Below are 19,775 nucleotides of genomic sequence, written 5' to 3'. Positions count from 1 at the left end.
GTGGCCATTTTCCATTCGGGACACTGTACTTTGTGACACTTGTGTCATATTTTGGGGATTCCTTTGTTTGCTCTCACATAGCATGACATGCGTTGGTGTGTTGGGTGGCGGTGCTGGGGAGGTGTTGGGTGACATGGCACTGTTGTCATGTTGTATCTTGCAAGGGGGTAATGATTTTATCAGCATAGAAGTGTGTCTTTTGATGACACAGCATTGGTGGTGTTTGTGTAGGTAGGGATGCACACAATGGAACACTACCAGGTGAACAATCTCAGACTGGTATGGTTGTGACAGTTGACTGTCACTTGACTCATCATCATTGATAGTCAGCTGGTATGTGCCAGGGCTGTGTGCACTCCACAGGGGTGTGATTTTAGGTGAAGTAATTAGCCACCAGCTGCGTACGGGCTGCCTCACCCCGTGCCCTTTCCCCTCCCATGCGCAGCGGGCGTGCATGTGGTTGGGGATGTGGGGGCACCACCATGTCCACGGGCAGGCCCCGGCGTGTTGCAACATTGTTGAGGACACATGCTGCCACTATGATCCTGCACACTACTGGGGGAGCGTATAACAGCTGCCCGCCAGAACGGTCAAGGGAGCGAAAGCGTGACTTGAGCACTCCGAATGTGCGCTCCACTATGCCCCGGTTTGCAATGTGGGCTGGGTTGTATCTTACCTCGGGTGGCGTGGTGGGGTTCCGAATTGGCGTCATCATGTGGGTGCTCAGAGGGTAGGCACTGTCCCCTGGGGAGGTGGTGATGGGTATCATTAGTGGGGTTGTGACATTACTCAGTATCTGACATGCATTCATGTGCTGTTGCATTTATACTCACCGAGCAGCCATGTATCGCCATGCCGCCCAGCTTCTAGGTCCCGGTTTAGGGTTGACATTCTGTAAATAAAACTGTCGTGGGTGGACCCTGGATAGTTGGCATATACTGAGGTGATGATTCCCTTGGCATCACATACTACCTGCACGTTGATGGAATGCCAGTGCTTGCGGTTTCTATAGATGTGCTCTGATGCCCTGGGGGGACCTAGAGCCACATGGGTGCAATCAATGGCACCTAGGACTTTGGGGAATTGTGCCACCCCGTAGAAATCCTGGACGGCAGCCTGCCTTTCTGCAGGTGTTCTGGGCAGGTATATGTGCCTGCGGACTGATGGGCGTGCAGTCATGATGGCCAAGACCTGGTGTAGGCAGCGTGACTGCGTGGCCTGTGACACCCCCCCCACTATAGCACTTGTCCGCTGAAATGATCCAGTGGCCAAGAAGTGCAGTACATTGAGGACCTTCTCCAGGGGGCTGAGTGCTTGGGAGCACAGGGTGGGTGATGTGAGGTCATTCTCCCACTCACTGACCAGGTCGAGTATTATGTGAGGCGGAAACCTGTACCTCCCATACACCTGGACATCAGGCATCCCAAAAAGGCTGGTTCTGGGTGTGAAAATTCTGGGCCTGACTATCCTCCTCCTCCTCCTGTGGTATCCCATGACCACTGCTGCTAGGAACGGTATATTCATCCTGGCGTCTGAGCTTGTTTGTTGTTTGCGTGCACTTTTATTCTGCGCGGGTCCATGTACGCCTGCTTCCTGCTGGCGTACGTGTTTCCGGATTAGCGTGTCTTTTTTGGCGCACACGTTAGCCCCATTCGAATCCATGAATACGTGTTTTGAACGTGCGTGTGGGCGTTCCGCGCATTTGCCTCCTGTACTTCCCCCGTGACGCCCACATTTTCACGCATTGTTCCCCATTCCGCGTGTCACGCCCTCTGTTTCTCCTACTTTTGTTGTGTGCGCAGCACTATGTGCGATTTCGCTGAGCGCGTAGTGCACGCTGTTTGGAGACGTGTGCGCCAGCGTACGCCACGCAGAATTTTGGCTCACCTCTTGGGATTTACACGCGCACGGACTTCCATGAATCGCTGTGCGGGGGTTTCGCTGCGATTTTCGCACTGGCACTGCGAATCGCACGCTTTCGCTGAAAATTTCACCGCACATTAATTCCATGAATCGGCCAGTTGATTTCATGAAGTATTTTACTTTGAACTTTAAGTCTGTTGTCTGTGTCTTGCTTTATGATAGAGAAGTGCCATCACAGGCCGTGATATGACCGCATTGGCATGTAGTTGCCAACTTGGTGCAAGGGGGTGGCGCAGAACAGTGGGAACATTGGCTAGCATGTACTGCATATATTAAAGTCAAGTAAGAAGGAGATGCAAGCCTTCCAGTTACATTCCAGCAAGTTTCATAAAAGCCAAAAATACTCTCCTCCACCTGAAGATCCTCCTTGGCAATATAAAAGACTACAGAGACCTGCTCTTTTACTGATACATCAGCCATCTCGTCTAAAATAATGGAAACATTTGTCGCATCATGAATCTCTTTCATCAGGCCACTGAGCAAATCATGTGACATAATTGCCAGCTTTTCATTTAACATGTCATGAGACATCCATTTGTACTCTGTTCTTTGAAGCCAAGTTTGCAGATCTGGGACATCTCTAGCTCGAAGCGACAGAACTGCCTGTAGATTAGAGTCCTCATCAGTATGGCCCCGAATTGCAAGACCCTGCCGACCCAAAGCCAACTTTGCATCAAGATATTCTGTTCTCCATCATCTGCTTGAGGTGGCCTAACGATAAAGCTGCTGCAACATTTATACCTCTTTTAAGAGAGGCTAGTGCCATTGCAGCTGTCCGATGAAGGTTTGAACTCTGATGGCTGTTACATCTCTCTGTGGCCTTCCGTAAATTGTTAAAGCCATGTTTAATGAAAGCATTCCAGGCATCCTTATCACTGCCACTTTTTGGCAATGGCACACCCTTTTCATTAGCAGACTGGCATACTTTACAGAAATGTTTTCAACAGACTCATTGTATGTAAGCCAATTATTGGTTTCCAACCATTTCTTTTGGAAAGTGCGGCCCTGCTGGGACTTTAAACCATTTGATTTGCTCATGTCTGTGCCGCATTCCTGTGTCACATTATTGCCGCCAACATCACTGACTGTAGGTGCATGTGGTATATTTTGCACGCATTGTGCTTGGCAGTTTGATGCGACTGTGGAGCTCAAAATTGCTACAACTGCTTTGTCAGACACATGGGACATCTGCTTTTGTTTAGCAGGGGTTATTGTGATAAACCTCTCCATGGTGGCTTTGGGGTTTCAGATGCGTATTTTCTAGGGGACGTGGGCGAGGCAGTTGCTGCTAGGTATTCTGTCTCAGAAAACGTTTAACTCGCATATGACTGCAAGAAAGAAAATTAGATGCTGTAATTCATGAAAAAAGCATCTCTGAAAGCAAGATATTTTCTTATGTTTCCACTCGAGTTTCCTGACTTTACGTTGTATTAGGTTTAGTTTATCATAAATCAGTTTATCGCATTGTGCAGGCAACATTTGCTAAAATGTTACCTCTGGGTCACCAGGTTCCAAAATAGTTGGGGATGTAACGTTATTTTATTTAGTTATTTATTTATTTTACATTTCTAAGGCACTTATACATCAAGAAAATTGAGTTTAAAGGCGCCCACGGAGCAACAGGGAGGGAGCATGGGAATGAAAAGCAAATATAACTATGAACGATAGAGGTGGACCTACTAGGCCTTGTGGGCAGTAAGAAAGTGCAAGTGCAAACAGAGAGAAGGAATGAGGGAGTGGGGCTAAGTGCACTGCTAGGTGTACTAAAGAGGAAAGTGCTAGGGAGTAAGCATCTGTTAATTCACTAGGTGAGAATGGTCAGCTGCCAATAAATAAGTAAGTGTAAGCCTGTGGTGGCATAGGCCAGTGGGTGGCAAGGCAAGTACTGGGAGTGGGCAGAGGCTAAAGGCGATTGGGTGAGGGAGGCCAGGACTCAGTTGGACACATTACGGCCCTGGTCACCAATCTCAGCAACTGTGGGGTTTAGCAGAGGAGGGAGGAAGGGAAGGAGGAGGTGAAAAGAAAGGTCTTGAGGAGCTTCCGAAATTTGTGGGGATCTAGCTCAAGACGAAGAGGAAGGGCGGGGGTTGTTCCATAGGAGGGAGCCTGTTGAAGAAAGAGATTGGTCTTCAGCTCACTGTTTAGCGAAGTGCTTGACACACAGAGAAGTTGGTGCCGGAGGAATGTAAAGATCTAGAGGGAGAGTATTTAGTGAGAGCCAGTTGTAGATAGCATGGTGCTGGGCCCTAGACAGCCTTATGGAAGATGCAGAGGGATTTGAATTTGTTTCTTGCAGCAACCGGGAGCCATTGGAGAGATTTTAGGGCTGGAGAGATGTGGTCCCTGGGCTTGAGGCCAAGGATAAGTCTCACAGCCCTATTCTGGATTTGCTGGGGCGAGTGTAGAGAAGAAGAGGGTAGATTAAGGAAAAGGCTATTGCAGTATTCTATCCTAGAGAGAACCAGAGCTCTAGAGACATTGAGCATCTGGGGGAAAGTGAAGAAACACTTTCTGTGTACCTTTCCATGGACACACACATCAGATGTTCCAGAATAAGTATAATGCAATCGGGTGTGGGTTTAGATGTGAGGGAAGAGTGTTAACTGCTTTTAACATTGTAGCTAACCAGATATTCTGGTAAAGTAGTCTACAATGTTAAAAGCAGTTACTTAGGCTCACCCTGCACCCAGGTGAAGTTTGGGCCTGGTGGAAGCACTCTCAGTCTAAAGTTATACCCATGCTTGTCTCCAATTTTAAAAAACTCCCACTTTCCTTGAGTCAGTAAAACAGTTACACCCCACTTATGCTTGATAACGTTTTACCTTGTTTTCAAGGGACGGGGATGCGTACAACACAGCAGCCTCAGACTCGCAGACTCTGACTGCCACCACCATGAACCTTTGATGAAGTCTCTGACTTTACTTTGTATTAGGTTTAGTTTATCATCAATCAGTTTATCGCATTGTGCAGGCAACATTTGCAAACCTAAAGGGGGCACAGGCAGGAAGTCAATGAAATTGCAAACCATTTCCATGATACCTCCTATGCTCAATGGGAAATTAAACTGCTGGAGGGGGGTATTTGTCTCTAGAGCTTTGCAGGAGGTTGGGAGGTGACACATTTCCCCACTAGGACAAACAAAAGAGAAGAAAGTCAAATACATGGATGCTGCATAGCCTCCCTTGAAAATAATATCACTTCATATGCTGGAGCTGATGCCTGCCGCCCAGACCATCCATGCCTCTGCACAGCCTTGCTGGTAACCCCTAAACCCACATAACTTATACTGTAGCACTCAGTGTAGGTAATGTCATTTGCTAACTAAAAGGATGGGATGGAGAGCCACTTGCCCCAGTCACTCCAGTGATGGCCAGTAGTCAGAAAAGTATAACGAAGGAATGCATACCAAAAACAGAAATCACTTTTTTGGAACTGTTCCTCGTCATACCTTTCTGGCTGCAGGGCCATCACAAGAAGATGGGCAAGTGGCTCTTCTCTCTCCCGTCATTTTAGTTAACAAATGACTGCCACCCTCACCACTGGGGGAAATAAAGCCACATGACAAAATGTAAATCCGTATAGCAATATGTTAAGCCAAAAGAATATCATTGCAGCTTTAATTTGTACATCCAGAATGGTAAACTATAAGTCCCAGAAAGCAAAATAATGTCAACCTGAAAAATCTATTTAAGCCCACTGTACTTTCAGTGATTTTAAGACATGTAATAAAAGAATAAATCAAAATACAGGATTCCTTATCAATACATTTCCCTGTACCTTGTTATAGTGCTAATTGATCCCAATTAATCATCCATGGTCATATTTAATTATGAACGGGGATGCAGTGGTGAAGTGAAGTCCTGACCTGTTATAACTACTAATAAGTGCACAAAATCTCACAATCACTGACATCTCTTACTGCGCCACACACAATTCTGTTTGAGTCAATAGTATATTTAAACAATATAGTCATAACATTGACAACTCTCCTACAAATTCTTTTTAGTAAATCAAACCACAATTCATTATCAAGTAGATGCATTTTACTAAATCATGAGACAATTTATTGAAAATTAATTTGATGTTTATCCATCGGTTTCATACAAAAGAAAGCTGACACGTGTTTCACATAGCCCCTGATTATACTTCAACAGAAGCTAAGGAGCTTCTTCATGGCTAATGCATACATTTTTCGTCCAAAATTATTCTTATTCTAGGTCGATCCTAATGCCATCCAGTCAATACCAATGTTGTGTTTCAATCTTGTCGAGCAAATTGATCCAAACGTTTCCAACAACCAAATCCTTATGCTGATTCCAACTGCACCATCTTCACACAGGATGTACCCTGTCTGCACACACAGCATATCAGCGTCAATCTGTGTTTTTGTTTTGTTGCTAACAAAATGACTGCAAATAGGTTTGAAAGAACATATGACGGCTGTAGGATATTTGGTACAAACACACATGTTAAGGCACAAGAACAACCAAAGGTCTCCTACGATAAAAAGGTTTCTCTCAGACCTTTTTCTATAGGTCAAAAGGTACTTGTCTTATTAACTACTTCAGAAAATAAACTTCTGTCCAGATGGCATGGACCATACGAACAAACAGGACAATGTAACTATAAGATCTCACAACCAGATCACTGTTTTAAAACACACATCTACCACATAAATCTATTGAAGTAATGGAAGGAAAATCATTCAGAGTCTCCAGTCATAACATTATCTTGTCTTCTGCCAGAAGATACAGAAAACAAAGCCTTAATTTCACCGGAACTTAATAACAATAAGAAACAAGATAGTTTATAAGGCAGTTCACTGATGTGTTCAGAGAGGAGCCTGGGAGAGTAAAAGGGATTTATCATCATATCCGCACTCCAATAGGTAAAGTAGGACACTTGAAAGCATATTGTTTACCTGAGGCTAGTAAAGAGCACATCATCAATGAATTTAAAACCATGCTAGAAGTTAACATCATCATTGAACCCTCAAATATTCCTTTTTCCTCCCCCATCGTATTGGTGGCAAAACCTGATGGAAGTTGATGATTCTGTATCGGTTCTCGTAAAGTGAATGTCATCTCTGCCTTTGACGATTACCCAATGTCCTGTATCGATGATCTGATAGATCGGCTGGGTAATGCTGTCTACCTTTCAACTCTTAATCTTACAAAAAGGGTATTGGCAAGCTCCTTTACATGGACCTGATGAAGAAAAAACTGTGTTTGCCACTCCCTTCGGTTTGTTCCATTATAAAGTACTACCTTTTGGATTGTGGGGGCTACTGCAACATTCCAAGACTTATGGATACAATTTTACAACCTTAGTAAGAATTTTGCGAAGCCTATATAGATGATGTCGTAATGCACAGTAGGACATGGGAAGACTATTTGCATCATGAGATTATTAAGAAAAGCAATGTTAACCACTAATCACAGAAAGTGCAAGCTGGCCCATAATGCAGTAAAATATTTAGAGAAAGTAAGAGTTGTCCTTGATACACCAGTCCCAAAAACAAAGAAAGATCTATGGGCCTTTTTAGGACTAATTGGATATTGTCGTCAATTTATTCAAAATGTCTCTAGTAAAAACTAGAATGACAGACAAATAGAACAATGCCAAACCCCAAAAGATGAAATGGGAAGAAGGAGATGAAATCTGTTATGACCTGTGAGAAACCTAGGGGTGTTCTCAAATCTACTCCCCTGGAATCCTCTATGCAGGTGGCAAGGGAAAGGCCATCGCTTTTGGGTCCTGCACCTGGAGGCGCAAAAGCGATGGAGGATCACCTGGATAGAGGGTCCTTGGGGATTGGAAGTGGGATGCCCATAGGTGAGGCACTGTATTCCATATATTCCTTTTCAGAAGATAACCCTATACCAAAAAAAGCTTATGGGATACTGTTCATCTGGTTCCATGGTTTCTGAGAAACCTAGGAATCTGTATCACACCAGATATGTTAAAAGGAAGAGAAATGATAGGGATGAAATACATAGGAATACATCTCAGTATCTCCCTTATCCTCAGAATTGTCAACTTGATTTTTCCACTACCTTTATGAGTTATTATAAAAAGGTTCCACTTCACTCCCCCTTTAATGTGTATAACAATACTGAGATGAAGAGGAAACAACTAGGAGCTGTGAAGATTACCTCCATTGCCTATTCAGGTATTGGGACTAAGAAGAGACCTGAAGGTCAGGCATGTCCCATTGATTTGCTAAATTATGGTCAGGCAAGTCAGGCAAGGCAAACCCCTGACCCGCACCTGCAACCTGTTATACCAGCACAGGTGCATAAAAGGTGAAGTCGTCAGCAGCTGTCAGAGAGACTGGGAAAGACTGGAGAGACTGGAGAGCTGAAGGCCTAGAGTGGAAGCAGTGCAGGAAGAGAAGCTGAGATGCCAGTATGCCACAAGAAGCCCTGGGAATCCCGCAGAAGGGTAAACGCAAACCGGAGGTCCCAAAACAGGGTCCGCATAACAGCTGGTGAGTGCAAAGTGAAGCGCCCAGCTATTTGGCCGTCTCTCGGAAGACCAAAGCAGAACGAAGGAGGCGCCAAGACTAGGTAAATGTCTGGGATACTTCAAATACCGGGGCTCTTGAAGGAGACCGAACAAGCAGTAACGGTCAACTGAGTGATGCAAACTATGTTATTTATATTGCATGCAGAATTATATTAAAGGAAAGAAAGTAACTTAGTGCATTTAATGAAACAAACCACGTTACTTATAATCAATACTGAATTTAAGGAAATAAACAAGAATAACCTAGCACATTGAATGAAATGAACAACATTACTCATATTGAATACTGAACTGAATGAAACAAGTGGAAGTAACTTAATGTATGGAATGAAACCAACTTCATTGCTTCTAATGCGAAAAAAGTGAGAGAAACCTATGGTGAATACCAGACTGAAAGAACTGAACAAAAGCCACCATTATTGAATACTGTCTTGAGTGAAATAAGTAAGTTGGCCTTTATCGGAATACAGAAGCAAAGAGATATTAAACTGTATGAAAGCAACACCCATAGTAAGCTGAAGGAAAGAAACAAAGGTGGTAAAGTTGTGAAGCTCTACTTTGAAGAAACTGGTGAATCAAATCTTGAACTTTGAAAGAAACCTGGATGTTCCTGGTTGCGTGATCTGTAGTGGGTGGACCGTGTTGTCTAAAACTGCACCAAGAGCAGAGAGCTACTAATGGTGAAACATAGGAAGATGGAAAAGGGAATGTTAAGTTCATGGTTGCATAATCTGTAATAAGTGACCGTGTGATCTGAAACTGCGCCTTGGGCACAGAACTTCTTTTTGTCAACAAGAAAGCTTGCTGAAGTGAAAGTAGGAAACCAAATATTGATAAGTATCAGACTTGTGGAAGGGAACCCTGAGTTATACAGTTCAGCTTAAAGCCTAAAGCTTCAAGATACCTTCTTGTGACATTAACATTAAGCTTGGGCAAAGAAACCCTAAGCTTTGGTATCCTGTAACTGTGTTATCTTTGAACTAGGTTGATCTTGGGGAAGGGCACCCTGACCTTCATAGAATTGTATTTCATTTAATACCCAAAGGAGGAGAAACTGAACTTTGTGGTGAACTTATTGACATTTCGGAGAGAAAGCTGACGAATAAGCCAGAGCTGAAAATATCCCAGAATTGTATGTTTGGAACACCATATGAGTTATGGTTAATGTCCCTACACACTGTGTTGTATTAGTTGTGAGGGCAAGCATAGGATTTAGATAGACATAGGCAGACTTTTACGTTGAAGTTACTGACGCTGGCGCTCTTTAGTTTATGTAGGTAGGGAAATCCCACCTTAGAATAGGGCAAGTTAGGCCTAACTCCAGCCTGACATTATCTTTAATAAAAGATTGTTCAACTTTGAATCTGTTATCTGTGTCTCCTTCCATAATGCCAACCTAACAGACCTTGAAACCCTCTAATCATGTGATTAGCCACATGTACAATGATCTGTCTTCATTCATTGTATACACCAATAGCACTAAGCGCATTGGGTAGTCCATTAGATTTGTGATCTACGCACACCTTCCCTTAGCAACAGGACGTCCGGAACACACTCATCCTGACACGTCATTGTTCTGTACAGCGTGGTATCCCTCTAGTAACTGAATAGTATATTGACAACAGAGCTACCAACGGAAGCATTCTACACGGACGCAGCAGCCTCCTTAGCAGCCACCATTCCTTTCAGAAACAGAACTTTTCACAGAGGTGAGCAGGACCTATTATTGAATTACAAATCATTGAGTTACAGCCTTTCCAGATAACAATGGGTCTCATTACGATCCTGGCGGTACGGTATGGATGGTGCCAGTATGGCACCGGCACCATCTACACCGTACCGCCTTATTCCGAGTTTCCCTCGCGGGTCCCTGACAGCCCACCAGGTCTGACCTGGCGGGCTGTGCGGCACTCGTGAGGGAAACACATGGATGCACCGGCACCTTTATAAACGGTGCCGGTGCATCCATGCTCCTCATCCCCACTCTGCCCTATGGGGCAGAATGGGGATGAGGAGCCCGGCATTACAGCCACCCGCGAATGGGCAATTACCGGCCCATTCAACTCGTAATGGCCCGGTAAGTGCCCATTCACGGGTGGCGGTAAGTGCCCATTCGCGGGTGGCGGTGCCGGATGAGAGTTCGGCGGTAGCCGTGCCTGTAATGCAGGCACGGCTACCGCCGGACTCGTAATAGGTCACGGCTTCATCAACATTGATGGGGGATGAGTCTATAAAGCGTTGCAGACTTTTTGCCATTAACATCTTGAATCTGCCCTAGACTACAACTCTCTTCACCACTACTCCTCGCATCTAATTGGTGGTGTAAGCATTATTCTTTACACACAGTATATTGTATTGTCATGATTTTCACATTGAGAACATAGTATATAGATTTTCATTTGAAGAATCAGCAGATTCAAGCTCACACATTTACAATACAGGAAGGAAAAGAGACATGCCCGCTAGAATATACACGTTCATTTGATTTGCCAAAACATCTGGTACAATGAAGTTATTTGATTTTATGCACAAGGCCATATGGCAATATATTTAAGTTGAGAAGTGTATTCGCTGAATGATCTGTTAGCAACCTTTCTAAACATCCCTGTATGATATTGTATTTGTAGAACCCGCCCTGAAGAAGGAGCAATGTCCAAAATGCATCGGCGGCAGAGGCTTCTGCACGACGAATATGGAAAATGAATATGAATAAAATAGGACTTTTTTTTATCTCACACACACATGGCATCATCATGTGTTGTGATGGTCAAGATAATTAAGAAAGAACTGATTATATAATGAACATATGCAGTAGTGTTCACTACATTTCTTGACGACCTCAGGTCTGGTGAAGGTTTCACCAGACACTATTCTTGCAAGTTAGGCCTTCTACCATCCTGACTTTTGATTTAATAAAATATTTTACTTCCATCCTGACATTTGATTTAATAAAATATTTTACTTCGAACTTGAAGTCTGTTGTTTGTGTTTTGCTTCATGATGCTGTCACAATACATGGCCAACATTTGTTTCAGCTTCAGTGTTACAGTATCCATATCCATCTCACCCTTCCTGGTTAGGAAAATGCACCTGGAACTGCTGTTTAGTGTTTCTTGTCTCTGTGCCGTCTCATGACTCCTGAATTGCATCCCGTGCCATTTTTCTCCATGTCTAAAAGAAGCAGAACATTAAAAAAACGTTGTCTGAGAGAAAGAGCTGTGATCCATTAAAGCTGCATTTATAGAGTGATGCCATAATTTACAGGCGGCAAAATATTAGACAGATTTATCACGAATCATATAATCTTACTGGGACTTCATGCACTGAGAGGTGTTAACTCCCACCAAGCCTCGGAATGTGTTACTGTCCTTGTTTGACGTCATGGTGATCTTCAGGCACCTGGGTGAAGACATGGAAAGTCAGATACCCTTTCCCATGGTTGGGCTCGTGGTGACTCATCCCAACCAGCCCAGGAATCTGATCTGAATATATCCGAGAGCATCTAATATGTTGGTGTACCATACATGATTCCACTCCCTTAACTCCCCCATGACTGAGACTTACGGAACCATGTAACACCATGCTCGTTCGATGTGGAGAATCTAGAACGCCCCCCCTTAGAAGGGTGACATTCACTTCGCTCCCACATTTGCCCGGCAACAACAGGTCCTATATGATCATGATGACAAGTACTATAATGGTCATGACAACATGACATCGGACTCCCAGGCCAGAACAAAACCTAGCAATTGCTAAACAAATGTTTCTGTTGGCCTCAGGTCCATGCAGACGCAGACATGATAGCCTATGTCCATACTTGCCCAATAATTGCAAGCACAGAGAGGGTTGGAGACCAGTCTCCCGCCATACCCCTAGCAAGTAGAAAGGTTCCAGTGGGCTAGACTGGTGTAGGGCGGACTCTATAGCTCGGTGAAGAAATGGGTCGATGCAAATACACTGAGTGTAAGGGAGTGTATTTTAGGCCCTGCCAGGAGTGGGCTATCCCAGGGATCAGGAACCTATGAAAGGGTGGTCATCCACTGATGGAGATTTGTGCCATTCCTCTCCTGAGCTAGCGGAGTTCATCTGGGACTGAAGAACCCTCCGTACTGTTTGACGTTGGCAAGGAGGTTACAAGCTCCCCTCCTGACTGCAACAACCAGGCTCGAGAGAGCCATCAACCTCAACCTGTAGTAGGCGATGGGAGAGACATCTTCCTTGGACCTTGACATCAGCTAAGATAAGCCCAGCGCTTGAGCAATGGCCAGTGTCACTGCTTGAGAGGATCAGAAGGTGAGTCAAGGCCACACAACCCTGTTCTGGAGAGTCCAGTGACGGGCCCTACTGAAGAAGGTTCATTAACCATGAAAGCCTGCAATCCTGAGGAAAAGTCTAGAGTGTCTGCAGGACTGTGGACCAAGCCTTGGAGGTGGGACTGTTCAGAGACTTGGGAAAGAACATTTCTGTTTTGTAAGACTGACATTTGAACTTTTCCTAGACACCTAGGGAAGATAGAGGGACTTTTTTTGATTATCTTATTGGAAGTGTCTATGTTGTTTTTGCTCCCCATTCCTCGTGGGTGCAGGAACCACAGTCCTGCGTGAGAAAAAGCAAACACCCACATTTCTGCCGTGAAGCCATCTTTAGTTGTACCCTCTTCCACACCCTGTCTAGAGCTGTAATGAGGCCCTCTTTAGTTGTACCCTTTTCCCACACCATGTCTAGAGATCCTTACCCATTAAGTTTGGTTTATTATAATAAAACACTTTAAAATTTAAACAGACGACTGGTCTTGTCTTGTGTCCACTAGGTAGACTCATGATACGCGGGTGTCCACATTTTCCTGTGGGGAAAAATGCAGAAACACTGATTAAAACCGTTTTATTATTGAAAATACTAGCAAAAACAGGACCACCAGAATTCACAAAACATAGCTATTGAAAACTGGAATCCCTCTGCTATCTCTCCAACCAATGTGAGCTTGGTGCCAATGTAATCTAAGTGTGTATGCCACACACCTGGTGGATAAGCAGAGGAGATACAAGGACGCGGGAAAGCAACAACGTGGTAACAATTTCAGATTGAGGAAACATATAGTAGTGTAGAAAATAAGGGAGCAGGGATGTGAGGTGAATAGCCAGAAGGAGGAGTGCAGTGCCAGTAAGACATTCCATGGACCAAAACTAGAGGAACCTCCTTCAATACCAGCCAACCAGCCACAAACCAGCCGGCAGCATTGGGGCCTGAGCTTGCTGACCGCCTGCCCTCCGAGGGGCCACTCAGAACTGGAAGTTGGTGGGGTCAAACCCCTGGATCGGATTCTAGCAAGGATGTGACAGCGGAGAAGACAATGGCCATTGGGACCCTTAAAACAGTCAAATATGCAAATGGCTGAACTGCCCCGCCCCCGCATCCCACCAAGGGTTGCAGATAGTGGCCTGTGAGGCTGGTGCAATTCTGAGAGAGGAACTTCCGTTTTGTATTTTTGCATCATTAAGGCGAAGACATCTAGCTATTTTGCTCTAAGTCATTGCTTTTGTGTGGTTTCAAAATAAACCCCATTTGAAACCCTTAATTCTTGTTTTTCATAAAGCATCACTCGGCTTTGCGACAAGTGGTGCTCAAAAACATTAAGATAACTTGTCCGGTCCAAGCACAGCAATCTGGGCTAGTACAGGAATGTGTTCTCTGTCATCATCCACCACTAAAGGCTTGAGAACTACAGTGTTACCTCATCTGCGTCACCAACCGGGTGCAAACCTTCTCACACTGTCTCACCCAGCATGTGACAAAGGAACCGGGAGACGAGAAAACAAAAAACTGTGGGCTTGCATCAAAATCATGTAGGAGGACACTTTCCCTCCAGTCAAAAGCGAGAAGAACCAGCGGCAAAGCGGTCTGCATTGGATGACGTGTGCATTTAGCCAGTGGGCCTTATGTCCGCCTGTTGTGATACAAGGAGGCTATAGCTGCCTCATGCAAAGGTGTCTCATGAGTTCCACTGACGATGCCAAACTCATAGCTACCTCTCACAGCGGACTGGCTACAAATATTCAGGAATGCAAGTGATCACCGGACAGCTGCAGGGGGCTCCAACCCAAGGAGCTGGTCTAAGTGGATGATATGCTTCAAACTTTAGGGTTTACATGAGGGACCTTTACCCAAATGTATTGGTTTCATGAAGCTCCATTGAGCAAGGTCACTACACATAGTGCCATGCACTGCACTCTGGGAGTGCTGCTCTTGTATCTTGGAAAAATATGTAACTGGTTCTCCTATGTACTCAGGAAAATTCCACTGTTCAGATATGAACAACAACCGCAAAAGGCATGGGGGGAACTAATACCAACAAGCGATCCCTCAATCCGGTTAGACACCTTTAACTTGCAAACAACACAGCGCTTGTGGCCACTGCGCCTGTTACTAGCAGAAGATACTTCTTACTCCAGCACTAACAGAGTGATAAATCAATCTATGCAGAGCTGCATTCAAAATATTACATATTTTATTATCACCGCAAAATAGTTAAAAACATAACAATACATGATTTCGTTCAGTTAACGTTGTCACAGTGAGGAAAAACAGTTTGTACAAAAAAAAGGGGGGGGGGGCAGTTCGTATTCAGTTCCTAAATAGTAAAGTGACTAGCGCTGTGCAAAATCATATCTAAACCAATTCTCTCAAACAAATACTCATCTCTCACACCATTCACACTACTCTAATCATACAAATACATAAAAATCTCCTAAATCCATATCTGAACTCTTTCCCAGGTCTGCACTGAGCGAGTTTCCTCATCAGCAGGTTGGCTGAACTTTGACTGTGATTGTCAACGAATCTGGTAGCAGCAATCTGGTCATAAGCGAGAGCATGTGTCTGTGATAAAGCCCGCAGGTGCCTGTAGTTTATGAGTGTCGTCATAGCTTCCCCATTAACAGTGTCTTCAGTGAACGGATAAAGCTGTGGGCCTCATTACGATTGTGTCCATAATTCTAATGGATTTACTGCCAGACTCGTTTACCATAACCCCCAATTGGACCCGCTGATTGACAGCGGATTATGAGTGGGGTATGTGATTAATCCTGGGGAGTCATCACTGATTCCCCGACACAGATCTCCTACTGTGTGGCCAGGGGACGGCAAGCGCTACCTGATCCTGCCCCGGGGGAGGTATCATGAAGGAGGATCACATAGGAGGAGGCGGCTGTCAGGGAGAGGTGGTGATCCCATCAGGAGCGACGCAGTATTCTTACCTTACAAGAAAAGACTTGCTGATGGAGGGAGATCCACCACATCACCTCCCACCTCGGAATCCTTTGGTCTGGAAAAGTAATGGTAATGGAATTACTACCACTTTACTGCCATTTTTACCCACACTGCCAAACTCGTTACAAGTCCCAGTCCCAAAATCTGTACTGGAACCAGGTCTTGGTCGAGGCAACAGAGGCATCTGTAGTAGTTCAGTGTGTTAAAGTGCCATACACTCAGATCTGTGTGCAGCCCATCCGAAAGTTAGAAGTTTTAGTTTCAGCAAGGCAGACTCAACTTTCATATGACCAATGTAAATAAAGCGAGCACCACTATGTTGGATAGTAAGTTCTGGTGAATCTAACTATCTGGCCCATTTTATTGTCCCTATATACGCTTCTTAACGGAAGGAAACAGGGTCTTGTTATGAAGCTCCCACAACTTTTGCCTTTTCTTTCCCGAGTAGACTGGAACCCGTCACTAGTAGGGGTACTACTGCGACAAGAAAGAACAAGGATGCCATGCGGAGTAATGAGAGAGTAACTGAGATGAGGAGGACCTGTGAGAAGGTAAAGAAGAAGCAGGAGAACCACCTTCCGCGGTCTAGTTGTCTTACCATACACAAGAGCTGTAGAAGATTAAAAAGGGAAATGGGACAAAGAAGAGAATGAAGTAGTAGTAGTAGCAGCAGAAGCAGCAGTGGGAGTAGAAGACACCGTAGTAGTAGTGGTCCGGAACAGAGAAGTAGTTGGAGAAAAAATCAGAATCGTGAAGCAGTGACAGGAGAGTGCAGAGTCACAGACGAAGTGAGAGAAGGAGAGCGGAAGAGAAAAGCAGAATAACTTTGCCAGTGCTCAGTCCCTAAACAACATGGGAGACTGGAGAGAGAGTGGGTCGGTCATCTCCAAGGAGACCTTGCTCAATTGGCTACACCGGCAGCCCGAGGTGAGATAGCAGTGCCTCAAATGGTAAAAAATAGCAAAGCCCCACGGTGACAAGGCAGTTTGCCTTGTAAAGCCAGCGTAGCCCGGGAGCGGGATGTGGCTGCAGGCGGGAACGAGAAACTGTGAGCGGGAGTCAGAAACCGCTCCTCCACAACACATATTTGAGTGAAGACCCTGGCAACTGAGAACCTTGAATCAGAACTGCACAAGCCTCATACAACTAGAGCCTCGTAACATCAGAGCAGGACACTGGAAACACACAGCGCCTGCAATTACAAGATATCGCATGGATCGGACACACCAACATGTGCAACTAATCAACAAGCGTTTTTCCAGAGAAAGGTGTTCCACCGATCAGAGGGACTGTGGGCTGAGCACTGAAGATAAAACACATTGGAAAAAAGTACTTGGTAAATATTCTCCAATAAGTCTGTAACTATAGTAGGTAGTGCTGGGCAGGAGAGTGAACCCAGCTGCCGTGAAGGTGATACGGGCAAAGAAACAGACCTGGGATATTCAAGAGTGATAAGAACACTATTCTTCCTCGTCCCCGTAGTTGGGGAGAAAAGTTAACAAGGTTGCTAAAAGGGAGGAACAATTTAGGAGATTGAAGACATCTCCTATATATTGAAGTGGAAAAGAGCAGGGGAAGAGGATTGTTCCCCTTGGCAATGACGAGTCAGGAATGATAAAAGGAAGAAAATGTTCCCCTAACCTGAAGATTGGAGAGTGAAATCATTTGGAAGTTTCTTTTTGTTTTCACTACGTTTTGAACATTGACTTGGAATCTTTGAAACTAGGGCTGCAAGTAGACTGTCAAGAGACATCTTTCCTTTCCACCAATATATTGAGTTTAGAGTGTGAGGGACAGTTTAGGATTTGGACAGAGCACTGCAATTATAGGCTTCCTGTGCTGCTGATTAACAGTTGGCTTGGTTCTCAGATAGCTCATGAGTCTGGTAGTACTGGCAATTTGCACATGCAGGTTAACACATGTGGTACATTTAGAGCATTTATGCCTGCAATGTTTAGCCCGCCCATGAGGCTCGAAGATATATGTTGGTAACCTTCCATTGCACTTATAACTGCTTAAGTTAGCGATTGTAACGCACAGTGGTTACATGCAGGTATTCTTGATATTTTGCTTATTAGACTGCTTTGGTTAGCGTTTATAGGACGAGGAAGATATGTAATCAGACTATAAAGGTAACCTGTCTATTTGGCTCAGAGAATCCCATTACTCTGATTTCTATGGTAGCCTGTCTGCCCCACCTAGAAAATCTTCTAGGAGAATCACTCTATTGCACTTGGTAGACTTAATGGTAGCCTGTTCAGAGTGCCTAGAAAAGCCTATGAATGTAGCTGGCTTTTTCTACCCTACAGAAGATCGGATGACACAGCAACTTCAAAGATAATCTCCATTTGAGTTTGAGGTATGTATAAACTTACCACTTCAGTGGATATCTGCTGTAGGTACGGCTTTCCATCTGCACACTCTAGAATGCAGCTACGACTATGACAAATTCAGACTAGCTGGTCACATAATCGCTTTGCGCTGCAACAACAGACTTGCCTCAACACCTCTGCCATTACAATACAGCGACAACCTGGTACATACCGAGTCTCCTGCGCTAGTGCTTTGTCGCGACCTCCCTCAGCACCTGCCTACGTGCCTGACGTCTTGGTTTGCTTACTGGAGCCTAGCCAGCCATCCTAAGTCCTAATCTTGGCAAAATGTACACATGCTTCTTCAGCCTCATCTTAGAACTTTCTCATACCTGGACTTAGGTGCCCAACAGCGTTCATACCAGAAAGCGATTTGAGGCCATTTAAATGGGAAAAAGCGCTATATAAATGACTACTACAATTCAACACTGGACAGAGAACTTTATTTTGGACATTCTGACAGGAACATTAAATAATTTTGTTGAAGTAGAGAAACACCTCTTAGTATTAGGGACAAAGAGGAATTTTTCCACCCCCATAATATTAAATAAAGGTCTTTGTCAAGAAATATGCCACCACTGTGTCCGAGTTTACTTCTGATTCCTCACAAATTGTAGCACTTACTCTTTCCATTACTCTGAATCTGCAGGCTCTGGCAGTAAGTGTACACCAACACTAGATTGTTGCCATAGATAAAAAAAAGTCTGCAATGGCGTCCTTCTTCCTATCACTGTGTCTCCAACCACATTCCACTTGCCTGCTTAGGGCAGATGAAGAGATTCTGCAGCAACAGAGAAGAAGGCATCAGAGCCGCAGGGTCATGACAGAGCAAGCTGTAGTGCGGCATATTCAGCATGGAGGGATCTTCAGGCAGGGACATAAAGAGTAAGGCTGCAGGGGCATGAGTGAGCCATCATTAGGACAACATCTCCAGGAAGGAGGGGGATTCAAGCACAGGAATAGAGAAGAAGGCAGGAGAGCCACAGCAAATGATAGTCAGTATTAGGAGAGCATCTCCAGGAAGGAGGAGGATTCCGACAGATATAGAGAAGGCACAAGAGCCACAGGACATGAGTGAGCCAGCATTAGGTCAGTATATCCACAAAGGAGGGAATTCAGACAGAGACAGCGAGAAGAAGGCAAAGAGCCACAGGGCACAAGAGAGCCATCATGTCCATGATGCAGGGGGAGTTGGGCAGGGTCACAGAAAGGAAGGCAGGAGAGACAAAGAACCATGAGAGAACCAGCATTAGGGCAGCATGTCCAGGAAGGTGGGGGATTCAGAGGGAGACAAAGAGAACAATTCATAAGATCCACAGTGCCATGAGTGTGCCAGTATTAGGACAGCATGTCCAGGAAGGAGGGGAATTTAGACAGAGATTTTGTGAAGAAGACAGGAGAGTTACAAGGCAAGCGAGAGCTGGCATTAGACGAACATGTCCAGGAAAGGGGGTGATACAGACAGAGAAAAGAAGGCAAAAGAGCCACAGTGCCATAAGGGAGTCATCATTAGGACAGCGTGTCTCTGAAGCAGGGGGATTCAGAGAGGGATATAGAGAAGAAGGCAGGGCATGTGAGAGCCGGAATTAGGACAGCATGTCCATAAAGCAGAAGGAGTCAGGCAGTGACACAGAAAGGAAGGCAGAAGAATATAGAACCATGAGAGGACCAGCAGTAGGACAGCAT

The 19,775-nt window shown here is 44.8% G+C and overlaps 1 long non-coding RNA gene across 1 annotated transcript in view; it reads right to left on the bottom strand.

Annotated features, from left to right (window-relative positions):
- The window catches only part of LOC138566991 (uncharacterized), a 58,800-nt gene that overhangs the window by 22,662 nt on the left and 16,363 nt on the right, over positions 1-19,775 (bottom strand). The window contains exon 2 of the long non-coding RNA XR_011302078.1: positions 11,519-11,622. This is a non-coding gene — a long non-coding RNA (uncharacterized lncRNA). The remainder of the gene's footprint in view (positions 1-11,518; positions 11,623-19,775) is intronic.

The sequence above is a fragment of the Ambystoma mexicanum genome, chromosome 2p (assembly GCF_040938575.1).
Source record: "Ambystoma mexicanum isolate Mex_15411 chromosome 2p, UKY_AmexF1_1, whole genome shotgun sequence".
NCBI classification, from domain to species: Eukaryota; Metazoa; Chordata; class Amphibia; order Caudata; family Ambystomatidae; genus Ambystoma; species Ambystoma mexicanum.
Note: the sequence above shows the minus strand (reverse complement) of the source record. Positions and strands in the feature narration are given on the sequence as shown.